The sequence below is a fragment of the Macaca mulatta genome, chromosome 5 (assembly GCF_049350105.2).
Source record: "Macaca mulatta isolate MMU2019108-1 chromosome 5, T2T-MMU8v2.0, whole genome shotgun sequence".
Classification (NCBI taxonomy): Eukaryota; Metazoa; Chordata; class Mammalia; order Primates; family Cercopithecidae; genus Macaca; species Macaca mulatta.
Genome location: NC_133410.1, coordinates 55073112 through 55087027, shown reverse-complemented (window position 1 = coordinate 55087027; position 13916 = coordinate 55073112). Strand labels below are relative to the sequence as shown.

The following is a 13916-nucleotide window of genomic DNA, read 5'->3' as shown; positions in this document are numbered from 1 at the left end:
CTAGCAATCGAAAACACAAGTAAATCCAAGAGTAAAAATGGGTACCAGTGGGAGAGAAACAATCTAATATCATGGTTCTGTGCTCTGCTTGATAAATTAGAGATAAATACAGCTAAGTTGAATCTGTTTTTAATTGGCAGCTAGAAGTGAAAAGATTATAAAAAGTCCTACTTCATTACGTTAAAAAATAATCCAAAATCCTAAACTCGAGTAATTCTAATGCTTAATGTGGACTTAATCATGAGACATATTTGTTTATTTACTTTTAATTAAACTTTTAATTTTGAGATGATTCCGATTCACATGCAGTTTTAAGAAATAATACAGAGGCTGGGTGCAGTGGCTCACACCTGTAATTCCCCTACTTTGGGAGGCTGAGGTAGGAGGATAGCTTTAGCTCAGGAGTTTGAAACAAGCCTGGGCAACATAGAGAGATCCTGTCCCTGCAAAAAATTAAAAGATTAGCTGGGCATGGATCACCTGGGTCCTGGAGTTCAAGGCTGCAGTAAGCCATGATCACACCACTGCACTCTAGCCTGGGCAAAAGAGGGAGACCCTGTCTCAGAAAAAAAAAAAAAAAAAAGAAAGAAAGAAAGAAAAAAAGAAATAATACAGAGGGAACCCCTCCAGTGGCAAGATCTTGCAAAATTATAGTACAGTATTACAGCCAGGGAATCCACACTGATATAAGTGAACATATAGCATATTTCTGAAACCACAAGGATCTCTCATGTTGCCCTTTTGCAGCCACACCTATTTCCCTCTGTCCCCCAATACCTCCTTAATTCCTGGGAACCACTAATATGTTCTCCATTTCTATAGTGTTGTCATCGCAAAGAATGTTATATAAATGAAATCATACAGCATGTAACCTTTCGGGATTAGCTTTTTCACTCAGAATAATTCTCTGGAGATTCATATAAATTGTGGCATATATCAATACTTTCTTCCTTTTTTTAAAATAGTGTCCCATAGTATGGATCTACTGTAATTTGTTTAACCTTCACCTGTTAAAGGACATCTGGTTGTTTTTAGTTTTTGGCTATTATGAATAAAGCTACTATAAATAAATATTCATGTACAGTTTTTTTTGTGTGAACTTAGACTTCCTTTCTTTGGGATGAGTGCTCAGGGTTACAACTGCTGGGTTGTATGGTAATTGCACATTTAGTTTCTAAAGACACTGCCAAACTGTTTTGCAGAGTGGCTATACACTCCCACCAGGAATGTATGAGTAATTCACTTTCTGCATTCTTGCCAGCTTTTGGTGTTGTCACTTTTTTTTTTTTTTCTGATAGGTGTGTATTACTATTACATTGTGGTTTAAATGTGTCTTTTTGTGATGGCTAATGATGTTGAACATCGTTTCATTTGCATTCTTACTCCCTTCTGGTGAAATGTTTGTTCATATATTTCGGCTATTTTCCAATTGGACTGTCAGTTTTTTTACTATTGAATTTTGTAAGTTCTTTATATATTCCAGATGCTAGTTCCTTGTTGCATATGTGGTTTGCAAATACTTTCTTTCAGTTCACTGATTATTTCCTCTGTCCTCTACATTCTACTGTTGAGCCCATCTACTGAGTTTTTTATTTTGGTTATTGTATTTCCCCCACAATTTTCTAAATTAATCAATTGGTTCTTCTTGGTATCTTCTATTTAATTTCTGAGGTTTTCTATTTTTACATTTGTTTCAAGCATGTTGTAATTGCTCATTGAAGCTTTTATTTAAAAAAAATCATGGCTACTTTGAAATCTCTGTTAGGTTATTCCAACATCTCCGTTATCTCAGCATTGACATCTACTGATTGCCTTTTTTCATTTGAGTTTGAGATTCATTTATTCAGTTGAGGCTCATTTATTATTGAATACCTGAAATAATATCAGTTTGAAATATTCCTCCTTTATATGACTAGGGATTTTTGAATAAAACCTGAATATTTTTGCATTACGAGATTCTAGATCTTATTTAAATTTTATCTTCTAACTGGCTTTATCTGAAATCACCCTGGCAGGAGAAGTATGGGCACCACCTCCTTAAGCCAGGTAGGGGTAGAAGTCAACATTTCCTACTTAGTTTCCATTGTCCTCTGCTGGGGGCAGGCTCCTCATGAATGCTGGTGGAGTGGAAGTCCCATCTCCCCAAATGGTTTCCGCTGGCATCACAGGTGGGTGGCCTCATGACTGCTGAGTGGTCATAAAAGGCCTGACTTTCCACTAGACTTTCTCTGATATGACCTCAGTGGGAATGGGAAGGGATGTCTTATTACTGCAAGGAGAGGATGGAAATCCAGGCCCCCCATGTGGTCCTGATTGATAGTAAAGGGGGATGGAGCACTCCTTACAGGCAAGTGGGGATGAAATACCAGGTTTCTATTGGAACTTCTATCAGTCCTTGGAAAATCTGGCTGTATCCTTATAACCTTACAAAAATGGAAGTCCAGGATCCCCACTCAGCTTTTACTGATATGGATGGGGTTGGGAGTCACAGTTTGAAGTACAGCAATCAATGTCAAAAATTTTTGCCTTGCTAGGGACCTATTTCCTGGTCCTTTGGGTAGAGAAAGTAAGCTTTTGCTGGGATTTTTTTTGGTCTTCGCCATTGTCATCCTAGGTTGCTTGCTTCTTCAGCTTTAAGTCTAGAACATATGACGAGAGAAAAAAACAATCCAGTAAACTCACTGCTACATTGTTCCATGGGTCCAAAGGTCCCCAGCTGGTCTGCCCTCTCTTCACCTTTCAGAGTCTTCTTATGTTTGTTTTATATATAACATTCAGGGGAAAATAAAGAAATAGCAATAGAGAAAAGCACCTCTGCTTTGTCTTCCTAGACATAGAAGCTTTTGTAATATATTTTATTCCTTAAAAATGTTAAATAACTAGGCCGGGCACGGTGGCTCACGCCTGTAATCCCAGCACTTTGGGAGGCCGAGGAGGGCGAATCACAAGGTCAGAAGATCGAGACCACAGTGAAATCCTGTCTCTACTAAAAATACAAAAAATTAGCCGGGAGCGGTTGCGGGCGCCTGTAGTCGCAGCTACTTGGGAGGCTGAGGCAGGAGAATGGCGGGAACCCGGGAGGTGGAGCTTGCAGTGAGCCGAGATCGAGCCACTGCACTCCAGCAAGGGGGAAAGAGTGAGACTCCGTCTCAAAAAAAAAAAAAAAAAAAAAAGTTAAATAACTAGATAGTCATTACTGAACCTTCTGAAAGAACAATATCTAGATCTGTGTTGTCCAATTGGTAGAACTGGTAACTATATGGGAGTATTTACATTTAAATTTATTAAAATTGAACAAAAGAAAAAATCCAGTTCTTCAGTTATACTAGCAATATTTTGAGTGCTCAATGGAATGGTAGTCTAGTGGCTACCATATTGGACTGTGCAGATACAGAACATTTTGAGCATATGTGAAAGTCTTTTGGACAAAGCTGACTTAGTAATGAACAAAAGTAGTTCATGATATCACTAAATATTGATCTGCCACAAAAAAATATGGGAAGAACCCAAGCATGGTGCTGTGCATCTCTAGTTCTAGCTACTTGGGATGCTGATATGGGAGGATCACTTGAGTCCAGGAGTTTGAGGTTGCAGTGAGCTTTGATCAATCAAGTCACGGCACGCCAGCCTGGGTGACAGAGCCAGATCTTGTCTCTAAAAAAACAAAACAAAACGGTTAAATAATACTATAAGACAGATGAGTGAATAAATGACACTATGAAGGACAGAAAGAGGAGGGATATGAATTTATTCACAATGCAAATTTCCAAAATGAACACCAAACCCACTATCATACCACAAATTATATTTTTAGTGATTATAGTCTGCTTAGGTCTGTCTCTAAGACCATCCCTTTTCCCATAGGTTGGTGCAATTTGGAACAGTAAAAACTGATGTAGCAGCTGAGAGTAGTGTGTATTTACTCTGACATTGCATGTCATCTTCTGGTGTCATCTGACTTCAGCAAATGTTGGACATATTCAGTCAACATCATTTTATTTGATAGAGGGGATTCATATACTTTATAGACTTCAGTATTTTTAAAAAATAAACTGAAGCGATATAGAGGCAACTTCAGCAAGAGAGTACAATTTCAGAGCAGCAAAACCAATATACAAAGAAAATAGATGCAAATAAAATGGGAGATGGTAACAATATCATAAAGATGTCAGAACTGGAGTTTCTTATCATTTAACTTATTCAGTAACTATTTATAAAATGCATGATGTTATAGTTGAATTGTCAATTGCACAAATGAGAAATTGAGCTACAGAGAAATTGGCTTGGTTGTGGGGAAAAGTAAGGAAAAGCATTTAGGCCACTTTCTTTTACATCAAGCTCTCTTCCCGCTTGTACTATATGGCCATCAAAAGGTCTTTCCTAGTCTTACCAGCCACACTGGATCCTTTATTATTTGGAAAAAAAAAATCCGCATTTTCTACCTCAGTGGTTTACTTATGTTTTCCTCTCATTAACTCATTCCACATATACTTGTCAAGCATCCACAATGAGCAGGAACTAGTAGGCACCAATGTACATCAGTGAACAAAATGAAAGTGTCTGTCAGAACATTCTAGTGGGGGTAGGCAGAAAATAAATTCAATACATTGTAAAATATGTTAGAAGATGAGTACTACGTAAAATATGAAGAAGATGAAGCAGAACAGGTGATATGGGGACCAGATGTAAGGTATGGGCCAGATGGAGTCACTCATATAAAATTGACCCATCATCACCATTTGTTGATGTCTTAGCTCTTCTTCAATCTTCATCTCAAATGCCACCTCCCCCATACAATCCTGCTCAATACCTTATTACAATTAATCCTTCCCTCTATGGTCCTATCACACTTCCCAGCTCTACTGCAACACTCAGCACCTGCTTTGTATTAGATGTGAATGCATCTAACTCTTCATCAGAGTATAATTCCTTTATAAAGAGAATGTGCCTTATTAATCATTTAATCAATGTGCAGAGTCACATATAGGGGCTAGGTTAATAAGTGTGTGCTGAATAATGAATCCTAAATTAAACGTGAATTGACAAAGTGCTAGATTGTTTATAAAAGACAAACTTGATATTAGGATTCAAAAACATAAAGTCAGTATGTAGATACTGAACACCTATCTTCCACTCACACTTACATTGGTCCCTTCTGCTAACATTTATAGGGCTAGAGGGATAATAAATGCTTGTTGGAGAAAGTTTTTATTTTCTGCTCTTCCTGGATTTCTAATAACAAATACCAGATATGAACATGCCAAACAGATCAAGCAAAATAATGGCATCATCGAGAACTTAAATTTGTCTTCAGAGATAAAACGCATTATTCATACAGTCTACTAAATCAACCATTATACATTAGAATTTAGGCACCCTAACTAACACCATTGCCTTTTTATAGTATCACGCTTTTATTTAAGAAAATATGATTTATGTGAAGTTGTCAACCTTTATTTTTCTCTTTGCCAATGAATAAAAACCACAGAAATAATCAAGTTATATTCTTCTCTGTTTCTTTCACAAAATATATTGCTTTACATGCACTACAACCAGTAAAACTCGTTGGCTAAGAAATTGCAGTTTTTACAAGATGATAACCTGCTATCTTGAAAGCGCTGTCACAAACAATATCCATATACTCATACTACCAGATAAAGCATAGCTATAAAACTGAGTTTGATTACACACTCTGTAGGTATGCTGAAGGATAGGTATGAACAAAAGCCTTTCCTTAAACAATCATATAACTAAAAGTACAATGTAGCTTTTGCATTTTACTTCTTTTAAAAAAATCAGTTTTAGAATTTAAAGATTTAATTAGTACCTAATTAGAATGTGCTTATAAATTCTTGGTAATTCAGTAGATTGAACTGGTTGAATTAGTGATTAATGTTGCTTTTTTGAAAAGAGATGTGACAACATGAAATATTAATGAATGTTCTACTAGAATTGCTAATGATGGATTCTTCTGATGAAGAATTTAAAGCAAACCTCTTTTAAATAAGGAAAGGTGTTTGCATTCTTAATATATTTTATTAAACTGAAACATTGATGTTTCTCTTAAAGGTACTTATTTTTATCCAAAATGTACATACAGTATACATTTTAATTAAATTTTATTCCTGATATGCAGGGAATTACTATAGAGTACAATCAGTTAGGAGGAGTTTAATTGCTAAGGTTAGCATTCTCATTATTAGACAAACGTTATTATAATTATAGGGAAGTAAAGTAGTTAAGTCATAAGTGAGAAACGTAACAATGGTGAATGAAAGAATGAATGTATGGTCAGAGGCAGAACAAATGCAAAAAAAGTACAGGATGACAACTTACACAACAGATCATGCCTGTACCCACTAGATTCAATGTTTGGCAAAGAATATGGCTATGGCTTATTTCTATTTTCCTACTGTGACTAGTACAATGCTGTGTGTGTGTGTGTGTGTGTGTGTGTATAGGCCTGCAGTAAGTATGTATTTGACTAATTTAATTATGTACATAGGGCAAGCCAAGCAGCTGGCTCTAGTTACTCTATGTCTTTGAGGCTGTAGGTCAATGTTATCAAAACAAGTGATAAATTCAACAAAAATTAAAATTGTTATGTAAAATTATTTGAAACAATTTTAGTTGTTTGACTTAATTTTTAAATGTTTTGATCACCTGTTTGTTGTCATATTATTATGAGAAAGTTCAAAGTTTAAGTGTGCCAAATCTATGATTAATCCTCTTTGGTGCAAAATATTGACATTAATTTTTCTCATAATAATTATTTTGATTTAAATGTACTGTTAGGCACATTTTCAATGAGGAAGTGTGTTCACATATGTACATAAAATTTGAATTTGGCATCTGTGAATACAGAATGGACATTTTAATGCACTGCTGCCTAAATATACTCATATACACAGACATACATATATCTATATTGAGTTTATAAGTTTGGTCAGGCACAGAGGTTCATACTTGTAATCCCAGCACTTTGCAAGGCTGAGGCATTAAGATTGCTTGAGGACAGGAGTTTGAGAACAGCCTGGACAACACAGCAAGACCTTCATCTCTACAAAAAAATTTAAAAATTAGCTGGGCATGGTGGCACACACCTGTAATCCCAGCTACTCAGGAGGCTGAGGAAGGAGGATTGCTTGATGCCACGAGTTCAAGGCTGCAGTGAGCTACGATTGCACCACTGCACTTCTGCCTGGGTGACACAGTGAGACCCTGTCTCTAAAAAACAAAAAAAAGTTTATAAGTTCAGAAATTACAAACGTGTTTGTCTATAATATGGATATGGTATGGGGACTCAACAGAGAATTTTTTTTTTTTTTTTTTGAGACGGAGTCTCGCTGTGTCTCCCAGGCTGGAGTGCAGTGGCGTGATCTCGGCTCACTGCAAGCTCTGCCTCCCGGGTTCACGCCATTCTCCCGCCTCAGCCTCCCAAGTAGCTGAGACTACAGGCGCCCGCCACCACGCCCGGCTAGTTTTTTTTTTTTGTATTTTTAGTAGAGACGGGGTTTCACCATGTTAGCCAGGATAGTCTCGATCTCCTGACCTCGTGATCCACCCGCCTCGGCCTCCCAAAGTGCTGGGATTACAGGCTTGAGCCACCGCGCCCGGCCAACAGAGAATATTTTATTTGTGTAAAAGTGACAAGCATTTTTGTAAAATATTTACATTATGTGAGTTTATTTTAGCTACACAATTTCACATTCGAATTAAAATTAACTCAGGAGTGCAAATTCCTCTTGCATTTTGTAGATGCTCTGACTTGCTGCTGCTAGTTTATCAGTAAACATTAGTTGGGTGTTGTCACAGTAAATAGAGAAAATGTTATCTGTCAGTATAAGTAGGCCCACTTGTGTCAGCAGATAATAAGGTGTCATGTTGAAGTATGAAAAACTAAAAGACTTTTAAAAAGTATATAATAGTCCCATCCTTATCCTTAGGGGCTAGGGTCCAAGACTCCCAGAGGATACCTGAAACCAAGGATAGTACCAAATCCTATTATATATTATGTTTTTTCAATCTGATAACCAAAAAGCCTGCTAAGTGACTAATAGGTGGGTAGCATATAGATCATGGATATGTTCGACAAAGGGACGATTCACAGTGGTGTGAGATCACGTGAGATTTCATCAAGCTACTCAGAATTGTGTGCAACTTAAAACATATGAATTGTTCATGAAATTTTCCATTTAATATTTTTGGCCTGAGATTGACCACAGGTAAATTAAACTTCAGAAAGTAAGACCACCTATAGGGGGGAACTACTGTGCTTATCCTTTTAAGAGTGATTCCTGGCCAGGCACGGTGGCTTACGCATGTAATCCCAGCACTTTGGGAGGCCGAGGCGGGCAGATCACGAGGTCAGGAGATCGAGACCATCCTGGCTAACACGGTGAAACCCCATCTTCACTAAAAATACAAAAAATTGGCCAGGCCTAGTGGTGGGCACCTGTAGTCCCAGCTACTCGGGAGGCTGAGGCAGGAGAATGGCGTGAACCCAGGAGGCGGAGCTTGCAGTGAGCCAAGATCGCGCCACTGTACTCCAGCGTGGGCAACAGAGCAAGACTCAGTCTCAAAAGAAAAAAAAAAAGAATGACTCCTTTAAATATTATTTTCAGGGCAATACACAAATAGCATAATTGAAAAACATTCAATAAAAAGCAATTTGCAAGTAATATGATTTAAGAAGTGGGTACATATAGTTTCATTGTAACTTGTAATATACACTAAGGTGGTATATGATCTTCAACAAGATGAAAACAAATAATAAAAATTGTTTTTAGGTAATATCTGCTCATACTTCATGGAGATTTTTTTCAAGAAAAGTTCTACAATAGGAACTTCTTTTTTACTTTAAAACACCAGTGCAGTGAAACTTATCTCTGCCTATCTAGACTCTGTTCAGTTGTAACTCCCCCTTCAAAGTATTTGTCTTTAATTCATTTTATTCCTGTTAATCCAAAATGCAATTTAAAAACCCCACACATCTCAAAATGTCAATTCAAAGTGGCATTTACTATCCAGGCACTAAAGTATTCAGCACCTGTAATATGCCTAGTATTGGGCTACATATGCAATGAGATTACTTAAAAATAAAAACCATGCATTTTGTTTCATAGTTAAACAAAAAGCATGCATTTTGTTTCATAGTTAAGACTTATGCACAGTGACCAATTAAAGAACACAGTATGCCAGGCTTTGTATGCAGACAAAAGTGCTATGGTAATTCTGAGAATTGTTGTATTATTATGAAGTGAGAAGTTGGGAAAAAACATGGAGAAGGTAAAGCAAATTAGGAATGCTGTAAATGCCTAAAGTGGATGGTGAGGAGGAAAAGACAGTGTTCAAGGTTAGGGAAACAGCAAGAACAAAAAGAGTGAAAAAGGTGAGATATTTTAGGCAGGGGAAAATTAATCATCATCCTAAAGCAGATTTGTGTGTTTGGAGTGGTGGGGACCAGTCTTTTTTATATCCCCAAGCTTTGCTTTCAAATTTACAACTGTCAAGTTTCAGAGTTTCTCACCTATCTTTATCTTGTTGATGATTTTACTTATAGCATTCTCTTGGTCATGCTGTCCTGATTTTACCTTATTGCATAAGCTTTTCACTCTAGAATCAGAATATCCTTTCTTATATAGTTCTATACACTGAACAGTTGCCCATTTCCTGTTTTTTTTTTCTTTTCTTTTCTTTTTTCTTTTTATCTAGCTGCCAGCATGTTTTTCTCTTAAGACTAGCATTGAAGATCCGGGACATGATCCAGGCTTAAGTTGGCCAATGCACTTCAGTCCGCAAATGTTTATTAAGCCGTTACTGGGAACAGGCATATATACAGATGGAAAAGCCATGGTTCTTGCCCTTTGGAAGCTTTTAGCCAGGGTAAAGCCTCTTTCCTGCCTCAAGTCTGCCCACAATTGCAATTTTAAGTTTGCCAAAATAGGAAAAAATAAAATGAAATGATAAATGCTAAGAAGGCTAAAAACTCACCAAAAATAAGAATGAATAGCTTATACCTGTGAGGCATCTGTGATGAAAGGGTAGCATGGTAGAGTCGTTTGGGTCTTTACTCTGTCACTTCAAGTATAACTTTGAACAAGATGATACAGGGAAAGAAGAGGGGACTGGCATTTCTTGATTATCTATGATGTGTCCAGAACTATGACTGGTATTAATTATGTATTATTATTTAATATTCACAGATCACACTACCTCCAAACCCCCTTAGAAAACCATACCACCACCATAAAAAACAACAACCAGATTCTTCCTCTTTTAAAGACGACCAAAACTTAGGTGCAGATAGGCTAACCTTGGAGTTTCAGACAGACCTGAGATTTCACCCTGGTCTCAACCCCTTAACTCTACCACTTATTAGATTTTTGGCTAAGTCATTCATTCATTTATTCGACACCTAGTATATGTCAAGCATGCTGCTTGACACTGGGTTTGTTGTTGTTGTTGTTGTTTGTTTTTTGGAGACAGAGTCTTGCTGTTTTGCCCAGGCTGGAGTGCAGTGGCATGAACTCTGCTCACTGCAACCTTCGCCTCCCAGGTTCAAGCAACATTCCTGCCTCAGCCGCCTGAGTAGCTGGGATTACAGGTGCACGCCACCATGTCCAGCTAATTTTTGTATTTTAGTAGAGACAGGGTTTCACCGTGGTGGCCAGGCTGATCTCGAACTCCTGACCTCAGGTCATCTACCCACCTCGGCCTCCCAAAGGGCTGGGATTACAGGCACGAGCCACTGTGCCCAACCGACAATGGGTTTTAAGGCAACATTGTGGCATGCTCCCTTTCCTCAAAGCTCTTACAGTTCAGTAGAGGCAGACAGCTATGTAAGGAAGCCCCTGTAGTTAAGTGATAGATGTAGTTCTGAGGGTCTGTAAACTGTAGTGTAGGGTACAAACTAGAACCTAGTCCATTCTAACCCTGGATTGGTAGGTGGCAGAACTCAGGAAAGCTCTCAGAGGAGAGGTTACCCTGGGATCCACATAGTCACCCATTGAATCAGGTGATCATGAGAAAGAACAAGATATTCTAACCTAAGTGAGCATTAGGGCCTGAAACAGCTTGGTAAGAAATGAAAGTGTTTCAGGTCTGGCTGGAGTAGGGAGCTGCAAGGTAGTGGTAATAAAATCTACCTCACTTGTTAGAGGATTAAGAGGTAACATATAGAGAGTGCTAATCATAATGTCTGAGACATATTAGGTGCTCAAAAAAAATGTTTCTTTTCTGCTTCCTTTCAGTTTCTCCAATTGATTATATCACTTTCCACCTCTGAAATTCCGTAATTTTTATCACACTGTATGGGTTCTGATTGTGAACTGGTTCACACACTACTTGGCACACTGTTCATGTTCAGTTAACAGTCTCTACCACATTTAATAGAAGGCTGGTAAAACAAGATGTAAATTTTAATAAATGATTGAAGCAAAAGCTGAATTGAACTTCAATACTTTCTTCACTGTCCCTCTATAGTAACTACAGTAACTTGAATCGATTCTTTTGCATATATGTGTCATGAATATATAGAGTTTCAGTATCAGTTCCACGCACTGAGGCAGAATTTAATGTTTCCAGGGGAATTGTCCATTTGCTTCCAAACCAACAAGAGCTGCTTTTCTGTCTCCAGAAGTTTGTAAGATCACAACATCCACCATACTGCCAGGAGGAGACTTGAAGGCAACGTACCATAATAATATGACCTTAGAACCCATCATTTGTACAGAACTTAGAGTCAGCCTTATCTCCACCCCTAATTTGTCTCCGTCTCTATTATATGGTCCTGTACATACTTTATCCCCTCCAAAAGTGTGTAAACTCTGAAGCCATGACTTGTTTTATTCAACTTGTTCAGCTGCTGCTAGCTGCCCCAATCTACAGTGCTTTACCCTTTTCAGATAATTAGCAAATATTTGTTAAATTTTACAGACACCAAGTTGTTTTCTTTTCTCTACTCGCGTGCAGTGTGGTGGCAGCAGGCATGGTCTTGAGATGCAGAATTACAGCGGCGAGCTTGTGGACCTGTACATGCAGCGGAAAGGCTGTGCTAGTAATCGCATCATTGGTGTCAAGAACCATGCATCCATCCAGATGAATGTGGTGGAGGCTGACAAGGTCACAGGCAGGTTTAACGGCCAGTTTAAAACCTGTGCTATCTGCGAGGTCATTCACAGGGTGGGTATGTCAGATGACTACATTCTGTGATTGGCCAAGGCCAGTGGCATCATCTGAAAAAATTTTTGACTGGAGAGAATCATGGATATGGAAAGTTTGTCATAAATAAATAGTGAAAACCTAAAAAAAGAAAAAAAAAGAAATTAAAAAACATTTAAAAAATACTCAGTTAATCAGAAATTAAACATAATCCCACTTATTATAGTAGGGTTCCCTAAGCTGTGGCGGCACACTTATCTAAGATAAGTAGATGGAGGGTACAGCAGCAGGTACCTTATCATTTCAGACTGTAGCTGTCATGTCATTTATCATGTATTTTCAAAGAATCTGTATGGTGTGGTTAAAAGCATGAGCCATAAAGTCATAATAGCTGTTTTTGAACCCTATTTAAAGTCATAAGACCTTGCGCTTGTGCCTAATCTTTTTGTGCATCAGTATTCTGTTCTGTAAAGTAAGAGTAATCATAGACGCTATCATATAGTGTTGTCAGAAAGATTTACTGAGTTAATACATGTAAAGCATTTTAGGATAGCATGGGCACATTGCAAGTGCCCAATAAGAGTTAGTTCTTACTTTGTACTCTGCTAAAGTTTTATATAAATGTTAACAGGAGCAAGGTAGTAGCTTGTCTACAGGAAGGAAATGCAGGGCTATAAAGAAGAGGGAGGGCTGGGCGTGGTGGCTCACGCCTATAATCCCAGCACTTTGGGAGGCCGAGGCGGGTGGATCACGAGGTCAGGAGATCAAGACCATCCTGGCCAACATGGTGAAAACCTGTCTCTACTAAAAATACAAAAATTAGCTGGTGTGGTGGCACACACCTGTAATCCCAGCTACTTGGGAGGCTGGGGCAGGGGAATTGCTGGAACCCAGGGCATAGAGGTTGCAGTGAGCTGAGATCGCACCACTGCACTCCAGCCTGGCGACAGAGCAAGACTCTGTCTCAAAAAAAAAAAGGGGGGGATGAGAACATATCCAGAAATATGTTTGTAATCCTACTCTAGGACAGATACTTCTCTAGGGAGAAAGCTATCCCTGTCATGAGGCGTGAGGACAGGGTACAGAACTCCTCTTATCCCCCACCCCATTTGCTGGGTAAGGACGAAGCGCCTCTCTTGGTGGTGAAGACGCCTATATCCTGCAGTCTTTTTTAAAAGCATCGTCAAGCTTTTTTGAAAAGCATGGTCAAAACTCTATCACAGAATTGTATTTCATGTCAAATGAGTCATGTTTCCTGTTAAGAATATTTGCGAGTATCTTGGTATTTTGCACTATACAATCAGATTTTTTTTAGGCATATATGAAATTTTATAAGGTATAGTGATGATATGGAGTAGTTTTAACAGAGGATTTAAATATTACTGATATCTTAAAAACATTTGTTTTAATAATGGAGGCATATATATTCTTTTAATAGACCTTATAACTTTTACTTTTTTGGAAAGCAAAGACATGACCATTTAACTTGGTATAATATAATAATATTAGGCAGGAAAAATATTATTTTAAAAAAGTTAAAAGAAATGTTTTGTAGAGACAGAGGCTCACTGCGTTGCCCAGGTTTGTCTCAAATTCCTGGCTACGAATGATCCTCCTGCCTCTGCCTCCCTAAGTGCTGGGATTATAGGTGTGAACCATCATGCCTGGCCAAGGAAAAATAATTATTCTTAACAGTAAAACACAGTGAGGCTAATGATGATAGAAGACATGTTATCAAAGGAAAACACTGACTT

The 13916-nt window shown here is 38.0% G+C and overlaps 1 pseudogene; it reads left to right on the top strand.

The window, feature by feature from the left end:
• Positions 1-11957: 11957 nt before the first annotated feature.
• On the top strand, positions 11958-12299 carry LOC100430355 (small ribosomal subunit protein eS21 pseudogene; annotated as a pseudogene).
• The last annotated feature ends 1617 nt before the right edge of the window (positions 12300-13916 follow it).